General features: G+C 41.7%; 4 non-coding genes across 4 annotated transcripts; 2 read left to right on the forward strand and 2 right to left on the reverse strand.

Annotated features, from left to right (window-relative positions):
• Positions 1-265: 265 nt before the first annotated feature.
• TRNAM-CAU lies at positions 266-337 on the forward strand. The gene has a single exon. It is a non-coding gene; the product is annotated as a tRNA-Met (tRNA).
• A 6,456-nt stretch (positions 338-6,793) lies between these two features.
• TRNAQ-CUG lies at positions 6,794-6,865 on the reverse strand. The gene has a single exon. It is a non-coding gene; the product is annotated as a tRNA-Gln (tRNA).
• A 3,827-nt stretch (positions 6,866-10,692) lies between these two features.
• Positions 10,693-10,764, reverse strand: TRNAQ-UUG. The gene has a single exon. It is a non-coding gene; the product is annotated as a tRNA-Gln (tRNA).
• A 2,908-nt stretch (positions 10,765-13,672) lies between these two features.
• TRNAM-CAU lies at positions 13,673-13,745 on the forward strand. The gene has a single exon. It is a non-coding gene; the product is annotated as a tRNA-Met (tRNA).
• Positions 13,746-17,207: the final 3,462 nt, after the last annotated feature.

Here is a 17,207-nt window from a genome sequence, read left to right on the forward strand (position 1 = left end):
CTGAATTCGGTTATCCGTAAGGAAGGATTTGGGGGCTTTGCTCGTCTTGTTTTGAAGTTCCTCCACTGAGCTCAGAGCAGTTCCTGAAGGAAAGATGTCGGATTTTGGGCAGATTGGGAAAGCGCAACGTGGAGGGGAGTACTGAGGTCATTTAATTCTTGGGGAAATTGATCTCAGGCTAAGGAAAGGGAGAAAAACTGTGTATGCTGACAAAGTGGCTGGTTTTTAATATGATAGGGAAGAGGAGAAGTACTGGCTTAAGTGAAGCAGAGTGGCGCAGCGGAAGCGTGCTGGGCCCATAACCCAGAGGTCGATGGATCGAAACCATCCTCTGCTAAAGAAAGGTTTTGTGACATCGCCAATACACGGCCTCAGAGAGTGTATTTGATTTCCTGAAGTTTATTTAGGGTTTAGCGTTTCTCCACAAATGACTGCACAATTTCCTTCTCGTTCAAAAGATAAGAGACAAGTCTTATCTTTAGAGTAGAGGAAGAATTGACAAATTTCATGTTTATTTCCAACAAATTAACCTTTTGTGTTCCAGAGACTATACACTGAGGTAGGATATAATTTTTTATTTTCTTGCACATTTCCTTACACTCAAAGAAAAAAACATTGTTATTTTGCCTGAGATATTGGTTGCTAGAAACCTATATTGCCTTTTTACTTGAGTTGGGGGGTTCAGGTTCCTTTCACTCTTACTCATTCTTAGGCATGATTTATAACGTTCAAGTTAATACAAACATACTGTGAACTCTTCTCTGAAGCAATTTATGTTACAATAATTGAGAAGACACCTTTCATACACTATCCCTGTTCATACTTACCTAAAATGGTTTCATGCTAATGTTATGAGAAAAAGAAGCAAAAACCTTGCATGTGAAATGATAGAAAACAGTAGACTACATTTAAAATTTTTTTGTGCATCAGAATTCCATGGAGAAACTAGAAGAAAAATAGTTTTACTGATATATTTGCAAAAGAAATTGAGAGAAAATGTCAAATTTAAATAATTTAAAATGAATGACTATATATGACAAGAAATATAAATTCTTCTAAGCAGTGAGAATTCACAGAGAAAAATATCAAAAGAAAAAATATTAATAAAAATTTGCATGTGTTAGATCTGTTTCATTCCTTTACTTCTCTGATGAATATGTTCTTATTTGGCAAAACCAACCATTTTCAATTTATTTTGCTTGCATATTCTCCTAAAAGCATTTTTAACTGAAAATGTCCAGGCACAGGAGATTTGTTGAATAAACTGAGACATATAGACTCAGAGGAAAAGCACCATGCAGCTGGAAAAAAGATATGGAGTGATTTACAGGAGATATTATTACTTATGTGAGGGCATGTACAGAAAAAGATTATAATATGCTATCTTTTTTCAGGAAGGAAAGGGAGTCAGGAAAACATATGCATTTTCCCTTTTGAACAGAAAACAGCAAAGATAGACCAGTGAAACTGGCAATCTAAAAGTGTAGAAATCGTGCTGGGGTACATGAAATATTGGGTTGTCAAAAAACTTCATTAAGACATTATGGAAAAACCAGAACGAAAATTTTGGCCAACCCCAAACAGGGCTGGTGGGAGAAATAGAGAAGGAACAGGAAATAGTGGAAGAGAAAAAAAATAGGAGAGTCACAGACTGTTCTTGAAGTGTGGATCATAGAAATCAAAAGATGTTCCTCAGAGATTGAATCCTTGGCTTTATTTGTGTAAACTATGCTTTCAGTTCAGTCACTCAGTTGTGCCCAACTATTTGCAACCCCATGAACTGCAGCACTCCAGGCTTCCCTGTCCATTACCAGCTCCTGGAGTTCACTCAAACTCATGTCCATTGAGTCGGTGATGCCATCCAATCATCTCATCCTCTGTTGTCCCCTTCTCCTCCTGCCTTCAATCTTTCCAGCATCAGGGTCTTTTCCAATGAGTCAGTTCTTCAGGTGGCCAAAGTATTGGAGTTTCAGCTTCAGCATCAGTCCTTCTAATGAATATTCAAGACTGATTTCCTTTAGGATGGACTAGTTGGATCTCCTTGCTGTTCAAGGGACTTTCAAGAGTCTTCTCCAACACCACACTTCAAAAGCATCAGTTCTTTGGTGCTCAGCTTTCTTTATAGTCCAACTCTCATATCTATGCATGACTACTGGAAAAACCAAAGCTTTGACTAGATGGACCTTTGTCGGCAAAGTAATGTCTCTGCTTTTTAATATGCTGTCTAGGTTGGTCATAGCTTTTCTTCCAAGGAGTAGGAGTCTTTTAATTTCATGGCTGCAGTCACCATCTGCAGTGATTTTGGAGCCCCCAAAATAAAGTTTGTCAGTGTTTCCACTGTTTCCCCATCTAGTCTCCATGAAGTGATGGGACAGGATGCCATGATCTTAGGTTTTTGAATGTTGTTTAAAGTCAACTTTTTCACTCTCTTGTTTTACTTTCATCAAGATGCTTTTTGTTCTTTTTTGCTTTCTTCCATAAGGGTGGTGTCATCTGCATATCTGAGGTTATTGATATTTCTCTCAGCAATCTTGATTTCAGCATGTGCTTCATCCAGTCCAGCATTTCACGTGATGTATTCTGCATATAAGTTAAATAAGTAGGGTGACAATATACAGCATTGACATACTCCTTTCCTTATTTGGAACCAGTCTGTTGTTCCATGTCCAGTTCTAATTGTTGCTTCTTGACCGGCATATAGATTTTTCAGAGTGCAGGTCAGGTGGTCTGGGATTCCCATCTCTTGAATTTTCCATAGTTTGTTGTGATCCACACAGTTGAAGGCTTTGGCATAGTCAGTAAAGCAGAAGTAGATGTTTTTCTGGAATTCTCTTGCTCTTTCAATGATGCAACAGATGTTGGCAGTTTGATCTCTGGTTCCTCTGCCTTTTCTAAATCCATCTTGAACATCTGGAAATTCACCGTTCATGTACTGTTGAAGCCTGGCTTGGAGAATTTTGAGCATTCCTTTACCAGCGTGTGAGATGAGTGCAATTGTGCAATAGTTTGAGCACTCTTTGGTGTTGCCCTTCTTTGGGATTGGAATGAAGACTGACCTTTTCCAGTCCTGTGGCCACTGCTGAGTTTTCCAGATTTGCTGGCATATTGAGTGCAGCACTTTCACAACATCCTCTTTTAGGATTTGGAATGGCTCAACTGGAATTCCATCATCTCCATTAGCTGTGTTTGTAATGATGCTTCCTAAGGCCCACTTGACTTCACATTCCAGGAGGTCTGCCTCTAGGTGAGTGATCACACTATCGTATTTATCTGGGTTGTGAAGATCTTTTTTGTATAGTTCTGTGTATTCTTGCCACCTCTTCTCAATATCTTCTGCTTCTGTTAGGTCCTTACCATTTCTGTCCTTTATTGTGCTCATCTTTGCATGGAAAGTTCTCTTGGTATCTCTAATTTTCTTGAAGAGATCTCTAGTCTTTCCCATTCTATTGTTTTCCTCTATTTCTTTGCATTGATCACTGAAGAAGGCTTTCTTATATCTCCTTGGTATTCTTTGGAGCTTTGCATTCAAATGAGTGTATTTTTCCTTTTGTCCTTTGCCTTTCACTTCTCTTCCTTTCACAGCTGTTTGTAAGGCCTCCTCAGACAACCATTTTGCAATTTTGCATTTCTTTTTCTTGGGGATGGTCTCTGATCACTGCCTCCTCTACAATGTCATGAGCCTCCATCCATAGTTCAGATCTAATCCCTTGAATTTACTTGTCACTTCCACTGTATAATCATAAGGGATTTGATTTAGGTCATATCTGAATGGTCTAGTGGTTGTCCCTACTTTCCTCAATTTAAATATGAATATGGCAATAAGGAGTTCATGATCTGAGCCACAGTCAGCTCCCAATCTTGTTTTTGTTGACTGTATAGAGCTTCTCAATCTTTGGCTGCAAAAAGATAATCAATCTGATTTTGGTATTGACCATCTGGTTATGTCCGTGTGTAGTTGTCTCTTGTGTTGTTGGAAAATGGTGTTTGCTATGACCAGTGCATTCTCTTGGCAAAACTCTGTTAGCCTTTGCCCTGCTTCATTTTGTACTCCAAGGTCAAATGTACCTCTTACTCCAGGTATCTCTTGATTTCCTGCTTTTGCATTCCAGTCCACTATGATGAAAAGGACATGTTTTTTGGGGTGTTAGTTCTAGAAGGTCTTGTAGGTCTTCATAGAACTGTTCAACTCCAGCTTCTTCAGCAGTACTGGTCGGGGCATAGAATTGTATTACTGTGATATTTAATGGTTTGCCTTGGAAATGAACAGAGATCATTCTGTCATTTTTGAGATTGCATCCAAGTACTGCATTTTAGACTCTTTCATTGACTATGATGGCTACTCCGTTTCTTCCAAGGGATTCTTGCCCACAGGAGTAGATAATCTTAATGGTCATCTGAGTTAAATTCACCCATTCCAGTCCACTTTAGTTCACTGATTCCTAAAATGTCGATGTTAACTCTTGCCTTTTCCTGTTTGACCACTTCCAATTTGCCTTGATTCATGGACCTAGCATTCCAGGTTCCTATGCAATATTGCTCTTTGCAGCATCAGACTTTACTCCCATCACCAGTCACATCCACAACTGGGTGTTGTTTTTGCTTTGGCTCCGTCTCTTCATTCTTTATGTAGTTAGTTCTCCACTGATCTCCAGTAGCATATTGGGCACCTACCAACCTAGGGAGTTCATCTTTCAGTGTCCCATATTTTTGCCTTTTCATACTATTCATGGAGTTCTCAAGGCAAGAATACTGAAGTGGTTTGCCATTGCCTTCTCCAGTGGACCACGTTTTGTCAGAACTCTCCTCTATGACCTGTCCATCTTGGGTGGCCCTACACAGCATGGCTCATAGTTTCACTGAAAGAGAGAAAATATGCTTTATCACATCTTAGATATATCAAACAAATGCTGAAACCTTTATGACCTATAGTTTTTATTTTCTGGATCTCTTCAAAGCCTGCAGGGTTCACCAAGGAAAAGACAGTGTTTAATGGCACCAGCACCTTTACTATAAGTGAGATAACTAAATAGAGATCCAAAGGACTGAAACCTAACTCTTGAGATTTCTGTACTCCAGAATATCTGGTTTATATGTATGCTTATTCAATGTGTTCTCAACTTTTACCAGAAGCTTGAAATTACAAAATGATACATTATTTGAATCTCCAACCTCCCCTTCTTTATCTTCTTATTCCCCGTCACCTGAAAATGTCAATGCCCTAGGAGAAGAATGTTTTATGGGCAGTAAAATGTATTAAAATAAAATCTAATCAGAAGATCCTAGCATTGTCATAAGTATACATAAAGAGAAATAAATTTATAAAATAGATAAATAATATAGACATTAATAAGTAACATAATTGATATTTCAATTCAGTAGGTAGGCAAAGATAATTTTAAAATAAACTGTGATGACATAACTAACTTTGCCTATGGCAGAAAACAGAGATGAATATTTACCTTCAACAAGTAATAAATCACATTTTAGATTGATTAGTGATTTAAATACAAAATATAAAATAATAAAGCATGTAGTTGCAATTAATAAGAAACTCAGAAGAAAAAAATATTTACTTGGAAACTGTAGCATAAGAAATGTTTGAACAACTAAGGCTTAGTAAAAATATGCTTTGGTGAAATCCTGCAAAAAAAGAAAATGATCTTAAATGGCAAATTCACATAAGAAAGAAATCCACTTGAAAATGAGAAATAAATGGGTCTAAGAATTAGATGATGGTGAGGGTGCCACTTTGGTTTATCACTTCATTGTTTTAACCGAGGACATTATCCTTAAGATATCTTCATTTCTTAGAGTCTTTATGAATTGTCATAATATTCTGATACTCTCACATTGCGTTCCAGTGGTCTTCTAAATTGTTTCTTCATAAGTTTAAATCGTCCTAAAGAATATAATTGCCAACATTTTCACAATGTAATTGGTAAAATTTGAACATTAAAATAGTCCAGTCCATCACTGAATTTTATCCATTGGTACCCAAGAGCAATTTGATATATGCTGCTGCTGCTGTTGCTAAGTCGCTTCAGTCGTGTCGGACTCTGCGACCCCATAGACGGCAGCCCACCAGGCTCCCCCATCCCTGGATTCTCCAGGCAAGAACACTGGAGTGGGTTGCCATTGCCTTTTCCAATGCATGAAAGTGAAAAGTGAAAGTGAAGTCGCTCAGTAAGTGTCCGACTCTTCGTGATCCCATGGACTGCAGCCTACCAGGCTCCTCCATCCATGGGATTTTCCAGGCAAGAGTACTGGAGCAGGTTGCCCTTGCCTTCTCCGTGATATAAGCTAGCATCCTTTAAAAATATACAGGTCAAACAGTGTCCATGAATTCTTTTTCTCTTTCAAAGGTATTTCTATTTTATAGCTACCATGAAATTTTATCCCTCATATTGCATTTTTCTATGCTTAAACGCTGTTACTGATTATTATATTACTCTGAAACAGAAAAATATACTAAAAGATGAATATAATTTTAACTATTTCTGGTGTGTGTTTTGTATTTCAAGGGTCTCCCCCCACCCCCAGTTTGAGTTGTTTTCAAGTTTAATAGTAGCAAGGGACCAATAAAATGTAAAGATGTAATTTTTGAGAAGCATTTAGTATACGAAAAGAAAATTTGTATTTGAACTTAATAAAGAAGGATAGCACTTTTTTCCTAGCCCTTGTGTCTGCGGGTGAAAGCTTCCAGGGGTTGCAATGAGAAGACTTCCATAGAAATAAGTGTTATCAGAAATTTATAGAGAGGGGATGTGAAATCAGTTAAAAACAGATGTTCTGTAGGTCCCACCGAGATTTGAACTCGGATCGCTGGATTCAGAGTCCAGAGTGCTAACCATTACACCATGGGGCCTACCCTGTATGACTACCTTCTAAATTCTTTGATGATATAATTCTTCCTCCCTAAGAACCTTGATGTGGTTTTCTAAAGGGTAGAAATACATTTTGTATTTCCTCCTCTAGGATTAAGTCATGAACCCTTACCTGTCACATGCCTGTTCTAAGCCAGACTCTACTGGAAAACATTGCCTCCCTAACGTTAGGAATCGTCCTCTCCACCCACCCATTCCCACGGAGTGCTCGGTTTTATGATAACCGTTTTGTACTGTTACTTCACCCAAGGGTCACAGTTGTCCTACGAGATGGGGATCATTATCGCTATTTTACAGATGAATAACCTGAAGCAGAGACCTGGTGTCTTTCACCCTTCTCTCTCAGATTCTACTACTTCACGGAAAATCGTCTTTTTCTAGGGTGGTAAGTTGAAGCTCCAACACTTTGGCCACCTGATGCAAAGAACTGACTCATTGGAAAAGACCCTGATGCTGGAAAGATTGAAGGCAGAAGGAGAAGGGGACGACAGAGGATGAGAAGATTGGATGGCATCACTGACTCGATGGGCACGTGTTTGAGCAAGCTCCGGGAGTTGGTGTTGGACAGGGAAGGCTGGCGTGCTGCAGTCCATGGGGTGGCAAAGAGTCGGACACGCCTTAGCAAGTGAACTGAACTGGTCTACCTCTTTTGCTAACGCGTTATGGAAAGATTTACCAGAGTCGCAGACGAGTTACTGACATTTAAGGAAAATGCAATTAAACATGCTTGGAAGATGCGAGTGGAGGAAGATCCCTGCAGCCCAGGGAGCACAAGGCGGAGCCGGGGAGGTGAGAGGAAAAGGGAAGGAAAGGCTCTCGAGAATATTCCTAGGACCGAGTCCAGCCCCACTCTCACCAACAGAAAATATGCAGAGACTCCCAAATGGACACAGAGAAGATTCCCCTGCTGCCGCAACTGTTTCCCGCACACACATCGGCGTCCACACTTGGTAAAAACCTGCAAGACAATCAGTTTTTGTGATGGATCTTGGTGAATGTTCTGATTTGCATCCTAATCCAGTAACTCCTCGGGCTGGCTTTTCGCGGGCAAAGATACCCAGCACAAGTTTAGCAGTGAGTACCCAGCGATTTCTTTAGCTGTACTGGAGAGTCTAGCTTTGCTGCAAGCAGTTTCCTGGAATTCGACTCCCGTCGGATGAGACTGACCTAGCTGAAATACTTTCATGATTTGCAGATTGGGATTGCGTTCCAGGATTTCAGATTTTAAACTGGAGGCGGGTTTCGGGGTCCGTGCGCCTCTAGTGGATTTAGACCATGAAGCGCAACTCCCACTACCTGGGTGGGGGAAAAAAAATCGCCAAAAACAAAAGGCCAGGTTTCTTGCAGGATTCCTTTACAGAAGGATTTTTTTCAGGGTGGCTTTTACTGGACAAAATCTGTAAATTGGTTTTTTTCTGGAATGCTGGGTTGGGAGTTTTCCTCTAGAACAGGTGAAGAATGGCCAAGGACTGTTCCTTGTTTGCATAGAGTGGGTAGAAGACCCTCAAGAGAGAGGGTAAAGATCCACCATTGGAGATCAAAACCTGGCGGGTACAAAAAAAATGTCCTTACAAAGGAGACGCTTTTAAACCTGAGCGGGGAGAACCCCGGTAGATTTCTCTTCCATCGGCATAACTTAGTCAACAACGGATACACCAGCCCGATGACGTTTTCCATGCCCCAGAGAATAGTCCCAATGGCCTTGACTCTGTGTGGTTGCTGATATGTTAGCAAAAGTGCACTGCGTGAGGAAGAGGCCTTGACCTGTGCAGCAACGGTGCCCCATGTTACAGAGCAAAGGCCTGTACTTCCCAGGGCCACATCCTACAGCTTTCCCAGACTCACACCCTCAGGCGAACTGTGATGAGGACAGCAAGTGAAGCACTTGAAGCGAGGAATGAATAAAGTGCAGTGTTCAGAGGCTAGAGTCTCCTTCCTGCACCCCCGGAAAGGGAAAAAGAACGCCTTCAGATTAAATCCTCGCTTTCTGTGCAGCGTTCAAAAATGTTCAACTGGATGACAAATGTGTAATTAGCTCTTTTCAGAGGCTAATGGCAGGCACTGGCCTCTCCTTAGCCAATAGATAACCAAAAGTAGGCACATCCAGACTTTAGGATGACAGGGCAAGCATGTAGTCAAAAGAGACTTTCTTTTCAAATTCGGATTCAAAATTTGGTGCTCCTATTACATATCCTTCCTCAACTCCAAATTGAACTACTGCTGTGGCCTCATTAAGACAAAGTCATGGTTGACATTCACCTTCAGGGAATGGGCAAAGTCTGGTTCTTAGAGTTTACTATAGACTTGGGATCATTGAAGGAAAAGAGTGAGAATGAATTTGGGAAAAAGCAGAGCAGAATGTTTTGGAACCAAACATGAACACAAGCTACCCTGGGTTCTGGGATGATCAAATCAGATTAGGTGAAACTTTATGCACTCAGCAAGTTTTTCTTTTCTCTTTAATTTTTTGGTTTGTTTCTTTTGGCCACATATCCTACGGGATCTCAGTTCCCCAACCAGGGATAGCCTGGAATTCTAACCACTAGGCCTCCAGGGAACTCTGCACTCAATATTTTTAAACTCCTAACAGGAGCCAGGGACTGTGGGACTGAGAAGTGAAAGGTGAACAAAGCCACAGTACTGGTCTCTCCCCTAGGATATCCTCTGTCTAGAACAGGAGGCGGGGGTGGGGTGGGGGTGGGGTGGGGGGGTGGGGGGGTGGGGGGTGGAGTTATTCGACAAGCAGTTAAAACGTGAGGTGGTAGGAGAAGGGGACATTTGGGTGCTGAGGAAAAACAGATGGAGCACGCGAACCTAGATAAGGGAGCCAATGAAGGCCTGGGTAAGAAGGGCTTAAAGGTCTAAGTTAATATTTGAGGAATGAACAGAGAATCAGAACTGGAGGCAAAATGGAGCGCAAAAACGTTTTGCTGGTAGTAAATACAGGAAGGAAAAGAAAATGGTAGAAATGATTGTATCATGGCTTGTGACTAGAAGATATTTTGGAGGGATGAGTGTGACAGGAACGGTGACAAACGAGGTTGGAGGTGTGGGCAGGTTAGGTTAGGTTTCAACAGTCATGAAAATGTGGGGAGCTTCCCCCAGCAAGGTGGAAAGAACTCGTCCTGTACTGGAATTCTCAAAGGTGATAGCAAGGGCTGCTCACTCATGGGTTGCTACACACAGTTTGAAGAACAGTCCCACAGGATCAACTTTGTGCAGAGGTATTCCTAGCATAAGTCTAAGTAAGAATTGAAGGGATTTGCAGTTATGACGGGAAGAGGTGTCCTGAAAGTGTTAAGAGCCCGGACTGCTAGTCCATCTATCGTGCTCTGCTCCGGTGGGCTCAGATGCCTCCTTTGAGCGCCCTCTGTGAAGAGCCCAGCCGCGAGAGAGAACAGAACCGCCCCTAATCGCCTTCTAATCACAAATTTATCACGTCTCAGTTTAGACTCCCTTTTCCAGTTTTAAGGTGAAGTGGCCATTCTTTTAAAAACAAAGTTCTTTTGCCTGCTCACACAGATTTCTTTCTAGGAATAAAGCAAAGGGAGACAGCGGAGAGACGGCGCCTCCGCATCCGGACCTGGGCAGACCTGGGCACGGGTTGTAGGACCGGCGGCTTCTCCTGGTGGTACTGGATTCTGAACACAGCTTCGCTCAGCAGCCAGTGGGCTCCGACTTCCCATCAGAGAAGACTCTGTTACTATTGCTCGTTAATACTGACGCGTGGTGTGTTGGATTACAAGGGAAAAGGCTGGGTTAAGGGATGAGATTGCAGAAGTAAAAACGAACGCGGAAACAACCAGGAAGGTCCCACCGAGATTTGAACTCGGATCGCTGGATTCAAAGTCCAGAGTGCTAACCATTACACCATGGGGCCCATGAGAAAAGACTTTGAAAAAGTATCTCTTGTGGCAAATATTCATCTTTGAGGCGCTAGATGCCAATTACCAAAATTCAAACAACGTCACCCCCCCCCAAACCCCCCAACAAAATTGTACCTTCTGGAGCGGTAATTTTGAAAATGTGTGGGTGATTTGGTTGTCTTAATGGCTTAGTGGCACAACTGGTTTTCAGGTTAGGGCCAGATGCTGGAAGTCCAGTAATGCTCAGGACATTCCTATACCAAGAATTATCCTTAGAACAGCATGACTTTTGTAAAACATTTTCATCTGGATTTTCAAGGATCTTTTCTAAGGGTGAAGTCCCTGCTTCCACCTTTGTACCCTCTCACTTAATCATTTTCTCATATACAACTGGCAGTGCTGTGTGGGACCTTGTTAGGATTATGACTTTTATTCTGAGATAGGATGTCACAACTTCTGGTTAGGTGTCCTGGGGCACTCCTCTTTGGAATGTATGAGACGTCTGACCATTCTGAAGCCACCACACAGTTAGGGAGCCAGATTACATAAAAGTGCTCAGGTTGGGAATTCCCTGGTCATCCAGTGGGACTCCGCACTTCCATTGATGTGCAACCAGATTGGATCCCTGGTCAGGGAAAAAGATCCCACAGGTCGAGTGGCAAACAAACAAAAAAAAACAACCCTCTGAATGTTAGTCCTAGCCCACAGCCAGTGTCGATTGCCAGTCAAGCGAGTGAAGATGCTTTTAGATAATTCTAGCCCTCAGCAGTTGTCCTGTAAATCACAAGTCAATGATCTTCTGCCTAAAGCCCCAGACATTTTAGAGGTGATAGCCATTGCAGCTGTGCTCTGACCTAATTCCTGACCACAGACTCCATGAAGATTAATAAAATGCTTTGTGCCATCAAGTTTGGGCTGTTTAGCATGCAGAAACAGTAACCTGAACAGGTCTAGAAATAGGAATTTTCTTGACCTAATCTCTTAGTTTTGCCCAATGAGAGTGTTCCCAATATTTTGCCACCATAAGTAATGTGAACATCAGTGTCTTCCTATGGGCCAATTTGTTTGTCATATATTTTCAAAACTAACGTTTGTTCACAAAATTGGCAGGCTTGTGTGGGGTCTTGTGGGAGTAGGATGATTAAAGATAAGAAAACTCCCCTCTTTAGATAACCATCTAAGTGCTATGTCCTTTCATTATATTAAGCTGTAAAAAGACATTGGTTGGCATGTCATTGACTCAGTGTACATTCTAGGCTCTGGGCTTGGTACTGGGGTATGGCTGAGAATAAGACTCCTTTGGTAGAACCCACGTCTTCAGGAATGGTTTTATAACAATTTTATTTTATTTATTTATTTTTTTTCTGGATGTAGATCTTAACAGAGATGGAGTGATCTTCTCTTGCTTTGCAGGGCATTTTTTTTCAGCTATCTAGAAAACTTGCAGGTTGTTGAGGCTCTATGCAGAAATTAAGTTGAACAAAGAGAAAAAGATGAGAAGTCGAAACTTCTCATCCCATGGCTCCCTCTGCTCCAGCCACAACAGCCTTTGGCAGGTCCCAAAACACACTAAGCAGGGGCCTGGTTTGGGTACTTGTTCCTTTTGCCTGGAACAGATTCCCCCAAGTAGTGACTCACCACTTTATGCCAATGACTCCTCTGTGAGGCCTTATCCACATGCCTTCCTTAAAATCACCTTTCTCAAAGTCCTCTTTCGTTTCTTTATCTTTATCCACATCACCTCTAAGGAGCTGATATATTAAGAATTTTATTAATTTATTAATTATCTGGCTGTAAAAAGTGACCCAATGTGTTGTCAGGTTCCCTTTCCCCTGTCCAATATGAAATTCTGTGCTGTTATTTGAAACTACTGTCTGTTCTCAGCTAATAAAAATGTGGGAGTGTCACTTGATTTGTAAGAGACAGGTCCATGAAGTCTAAAAATTAGACATTATTGCAGAGTCCTTAAATATAGATCAATGCAGTTTGCAATTCTGATTCCCCGGTTGCAAAGGTAAGAATGTTGTATTTGACATCTCTTTTTAACTGGTTAAGAAAAGGACTACTAGTTCCCTAATGGATTAGTGGTACTTTTTCTGTCTCTATCATGCTCAGAAAAACAAAGAAACATCTATGACTGATAGATAATTTAACAAATAATGTGAGAGTCTGCTTCATTTAAATGACCATACAGTGTTAAACTGGCATCTAGAATCATGACTATTTCAGAATCTTATTTGATAAACTCTTCATGGTTCACACCTAGAGGTTTTATACTGAAGTCATATCGTTGTTTTGAGAAGTGTGCTCATGATACAGAATGAAGCCCTTGGTGTCACATTCAGACTGCTTGCTCAACCCTTTGCACCGCTCCCTTTTGCCCACTCCTGTAGACGTTAGTCCCACCAACATTCCCAGTACCTTGAATGTGATATCTACGTTCTTACTTCATCTGCCCAGAATGCTGTTTTGTACACCACTCCCCTCTGCTGGTAACTATTACTTATTCTTTGCTCCTTGAGTTTTCCACATACATCTCTACTGAAGCATTTATTATCTTATTATTTCATTTGTTTGTTTACGGACAATGTGCACATATGACTAAAAATTCAAAGTGCGTAAAAACATCACAATCAAAAAAGATTTTCTACCCATCCCGGCTTCTAGGCTATCCAGCATTCTTTCTATCTACAAAAATAACCAATATTAGCAATTTGTGTAGTAGTCTTCTGGAGATATTTTAGATTCATACAAACCTATGTATACAAAAATCTACTGCACATTATCCTGTATCTTGCTTTTGGCACTTGACAGTAAATCATGGAGATCATCACCTATCAGTACTTGAGGAAGCCATATAGTGGTTACAAATACGGTTTCTGAAGCTAGACTAAATTCGAATAGCAATAAGCATACCTGTCTGCCTCCTTAGCGCAGTAGGCAGCGCGTCAGTCTCATAATCTGAAGGTCCTGAGTTCGAACCTCAGAGGGGGCAGTTCTTTTTACCTCTGCTTGGGAGACCCGAGGCTCGCTCCCTGAGAAGGAAATGGCAACTCACTCCACTATTCTTGCCTGGAAATTTTCATGTACAGGGGGCCTGGTGGACCACAGGGTCGCTAAGAGTGGGGCATGACTGTTACTAGCTGTACATTTACAGGTAAGTTTCTTATCATCTCTGGACCTGTATTTTATAATCTGTAAAACAAATATAAACAATAATTTAACTCAAAATATTGTTATAAAGAATAAGTGATTTAATGTATACAAGGACATTTTGGGATTTCCTCTATGTCTCAGCAGGTAAAGAATCTGCCTGCAATGCGGGAGACACAGGAGACCGTGGGTTTGATCTTTGGGTGGGGAAGATCCCTTGAGAAGGAAATGGCAACCTATTCCAGTATTCTTGCCTGAAAAGTCCCATGGACAGAGAAATCTGGTGGGCTACAGTTCAAAGGGTCGCAGAGTCGGTCGCAGCAAAGCACACAGGGAAGGTTTTAGGACATTATCTGGCACACACTAAGCAGTAAATATTGCTACTAATATTATGCAAAAGAGCCTTCAGATTTGTTTTTCCCTGCAGGTAGAATGATATACTGTAATGTTCTACTTTATTGTTCACCATTCAGATTACTTCTAGTCTTTGGTACTACAAACTGGGCTGCTTGGAAAACTCTGTAACATGTCATTTTTCACATTTTCAATGGTAAATTCCTAGAGATGAGGTTGCTGGGAGTAGGGATATGCGTGTTTTTAAATATGCTGGATACCGCCCACTTTTCCTGTATGAAAGTTCTCCCAGTTTTCAAGGCCACCAGCAGTGACAGAGAATTAAGTTCAAGAACAGCCTTATTCGGAATTTTCCATTCCTATCCCAGCATAGAGTGACTATCCTGTGTGAATAGTAAATGCTGAATAATATTTATTAGTTAACTGGTTGAAAGGATGGTTTAGGAAATACAGTTGGGTTTTGGTGGCAGCAAGAACACTTAAAATCCCTTTGGCATTAAATCCCATTTAAATGTTTAAAATCTTGTTTGCTGTTATTCACTGAAGATTATTAGAAGACAGAAGAGAAATAGTTATCTTTTACTGATCACTTTGAGCAGTTTTACCATTACAGAGATTTCTTTTAGAACCTGGAAAGCGTGGTTAAAGAAAAAAGCATTATTGAAAGTTTGTTAATACTGTAAAGCAACAGGGTGTGTGTGTGCGCGGACCGGGGTGGGGGGCGGGGGGAGGAGGAGGGATTAATAATAGAAAATTGGCTAGAGTCCCACTGATTTACCGGCTTTCCAGTAGAAAAAAAAGGCTTTATTAATTAAAGTCTTCACATTTATTATCTCATGTCATTCTGATACATATGCAAAGATACCTGAGAGAAAAGGACAAAAGAACATTGAGTGACCAAGAGCTACTAAACTCCCTCTAAATTTACCATCGCAATTTTCGAGTTACTTCCATTTTACAGAGGAAAGGTCTGGTGAGCCATACCTTACATAGCCTGTGGCAAGACACAGTCAAGAAGTGGCCTAGTTGGGCTAAGAATATAGCACAGCACTCAAAACATGGCCAATGCCCAATAACTTTGAATACATGAATAGTCATGCTGTAGGAAAGTGAAAGTGAAGTCGCTCAGTCGTGTCCGACTCTTTGCGACCCCGTGGATTGTAGCCCTCCAGGCTCCTCCGTCCATGGGATTCTCCAGGCAAGAATGCTGGAGTGGGTTGCCATTTCCTTCTCCAGGGGATCTTCCTGACCCAGGGATCGAACCTAGGTCTCCCGCATTGCAGGCAGACGCTTTAACCTCTGAGCCACCAGGGAAGCCCTCCCCCCCCCACCCCATGCTTAAGGAGTGACTCTGATAAAAACAAAGTCGTTTCAGAGCTTTACTGTCACTTTGTTTTCAGAAGTGGCAATTATGACCTAAGACAGGCAGTGGATCCTACTGCTAAGAGCATGGACTTTAAACTTGACTGCCTAAATCCCATTCACCCTAAAATTTTGTGTGACATTTGGTAAATTACTTGTGTTTTGCTTTGAGATGATGACACTACCTACTTTGTAGAACTGTCCTCACAATCTAGCATACATCGTTAGCATACTGTAATATGCCACATTGCACATGGTGTGTTTGCGAACAGTACTTTCCACAGAGTGGAATACTCAGTGGTTAAGTTTCTCCATGGCCACAGAGCAAGTGGTGGAGCTGGGGCCAGAAGTTAGTCCTTCCGTTCCTAATCCAATTCAGGCTGCGAGCTTCACTACATCTTATGTCTACATCTGCAGTTAGGCAAAGTAGCAACTGGAGATCCACGTTCACTGGTCAATCTCCTTTTCGTGCCCAATACATCTCAATCCACAGGATCCTTTCTTCCTTCCACGGGTAGCATACCGTCAGCCTCACGTTATCCAAGAGAACTCTGCTACTTCGGGAGCAGCCTCGGCTGGTATCTCCTCCTCCGCCTTTGTTTGAAACAAGGAAGCAGGAGAAACGAGAACTGCGAATCTGTCCCGCCGAATTTCTGTAGTTTTCAATTTGGTCCGAAAAATTCAGCTAAACGCCTGGCTCCTCCTCCCCCACGCTGGCTTGAAAGTACATCTCCGCCACCCCCACCCCCACTCCACTTTTGTCTTTAGAACTTCGATTTATCTGTACTCTCAACATGTTAAGGCCGTGCCAAGGCGGCGAGGGACTATAAATTACGGTAAGCCACAGTAAGTTCCTGTGTGCCAACATTCAGGGCATCACCATGCCTGCCATCCGGCGCCAGGCCCGCAGGGGTGATTAAGGCATCTTTTATCTCGGCTACAGAGACCCGCGGGGTGCTGAAATCTTATTAGAAAAAGTGAACATGACCCCAAAACCTATACCCAACATGCTAAGGGCAAGAGGGTCACCGCTGTGGACGTTATTCTCTCAAGGATCAGGGAAGCACCCTCTGGCTTTGGTGGTGATATCATTGCAACTTGTATTGCCATTCTCACTTGTAAAAGTTCGTCTCAGGGGTATCTATCTTTTAAGGAGTTAGAAAGCAATTCAGATCACGTTGTGTAGCTGTAAGATATGTTCCTTAGATCCTGCATTCGGACCTGCAGTGTGATATAAAGAGAAGGGATATGCAAAGAATAGATTTGTAGTTCCCGTGTATGCAAAAATGGCCCCCATTCAGTGCTTGCAGGCTCCCAGTCACATCAGTAGAACGTACGAAACTGCAAGTATTTGAATCTGGGGCTTCCTGAGAAGCTACTACTAAAAGAAAAAATGTGTTAGGAAGTCAGTAAATGTTTCGTGATTTCCTGGAGTTCTCCAGCGTTCGAACTGTTGCCCTCGAGGTTTTTAGGTATTGTGGCTATCCAGTATAAACCTAAGGGGAGGCATCAGATGAACCTAGTTTCTATAATAGAAATTCTCGCAAAACTGCAACTTTCTTAACACCCAGGTATTTTATTTCCGTTA

This window comes from Oryx dammah, unplaced genomic scaffold (genome assembly GCF_014754425.2).
Source record: "Oryx dammah isolate SB20612 unplaced genomic scaffold, SCBI_Odam_1.1 HiC_scaffold_11, whole genome shotgun sequence".
NCBI classification, from domain to species: domain Eukaryota; kingdom Metazoa; phylum Chordata; class Mammalia; order Artiodactyla; family Bovidae; genus Oryx; species Oryx dammah.